The following is a 1,649-nucleotide window of genomic DNA, read 5'->3' as shown; positions in this document are numbered from 1 at the left end:
CCCCCCCAAAAAAAAAAGCTCATACAGCTGTTTCGGGAAGCAACCTTGCTACCTCATGCTCACTGTTGTTGCCAAAAACTACTGAGTCACAGCCATGTAGCTGTTCAGTGTGGCGCCTGAAGCTAAAAAGAAGGCAAGGCTGCAAGTTGAAGCTGAGGTGGTAAAAGCAGTAATAACTATTGCCTGAGGTGGAGATGCCTCTTCTGTTTACCCCTTATGTGTGTGACAAGTGGTAATGCTGCTGAGGACAAGGTGGTCAGTGGCACACTTCCACTGAGGTGAGGTATAAATCCAGTAAAGACACTGGTGTAAAAAAGATAACTCTTATGTGTCTTTGTACATGTGAAAAAATTTACCCTGCCACACTGTCCTTGCCAACTTCTTTTTCAGAGCATTGTCAACAACAGCAACATCCTGCCTGTAGTACCATTACTGGTGTGTCATCAGGGTTTTCACATGTAGGAGAAGCAGAATCTATCTGCGTAACACTTCCTTACTTAGCCGCTGTACTTCTACAACTCTCAGTCTGGCATTTGCCCTATATTACAGCTACCTACAGGTATTTTCTTCAGGGCTGAACAAACATGGACTTGCCTCACTTGTATTTATTCAACCTTTCACTGCAATGATGAATTTAACAGCCCAGAAATCACTGTTCTTTGGCCTAGAGGTTACTTAAGCAGCTGTGGAGCTGCCTTTGGCTATAAACAATCCAGCTGAGAGCTGAAGCACTTACTGTGCAGTAAGCTATGCACAGACACTTGATGGCATATGCAGACTGCCTTATTCCTCCTTCATACAAGGGTAAATAACACCAAATTCCTTCATAGAAAAATGAAGAGGTGATACCTCAGAAAGCAGTAGTTAAATCCAGGCAGAGAACTGTGCTATTGCAGTGACAGAACTGTGTTTGTCTTTACGGATAAAACATCTCTGTCATTAGTGCAAACACAGGATCAGCAATATGTGTTACACTTCAGTACATCTTGTGGCTTAAGTGGAACAAGGCTTCGCGTAGCCTTGTTGGGGGGTCACCTCTTCGTGCAAGGCAACACTCCTTCTAACACAGTCAGGGTGGGGACTTCCACTTCCCTTTCAGCCAGCCAGGCAGGATAGCCCAAGTCACTGTTCGGGTCCAGAGAACATGGGTGACATATATATTACAACAACGTCTGGAAACTCACTAAGCTGAGACCAGTTTATACGGTACTTCTAAACTCAGAACAATTCTCAAATATTAATTAGTCAACCCTCACAGCGTCTCTTTGACACTGATGCACATGAACAGAAGTGACCGGCAGTTTGTTTGTTTGGTTTTTTTTTTTTTTTCCGGTTACCAAGGCTGGGTGGACGGACGGACGGACCGACAGACACACACCCGCACCCCACCCCGCCTCCCGCAACAAAAAACAAACAAGGAAACCAAACCAACCACACCACCACGGGAAACTTTACAGCAAAGCAGCGACACCTGCTGCTCGGTATTGCAGTTACACCCTCACGCTCGGAAAAGAGAGCTGAGGGCGAAATACCACGAAGGGAAAAGCCAAATGATCCGCTGCTTAGTGAACCTTCTCTTAAATCACTGCTACAGACTTCTAGCCCCGATGCCAATGCGACACCTGCCCGACGCGTACGGCCTTTTCCCA

The sequence above is a fragment of the Buceros rhinoceros genome, unplaced genomic scaffold (genome assembly GCF_000710305.1).
Source record: "Buceros rhinoceros silvestris isolate BGI_N320 unplaced genomic scaffold, ASM71030v1 scaffold10418, whole genome shotgun sequence".
Lineage (NCBI taxonomy): Eukaryota > Metazoa > Chordata > Aves > Bucerotiformes > Bucerotidae > Buceros > Buceros rhinoceros.
This window is presented reverse-complemented; position numbering follows the sequence as displayed.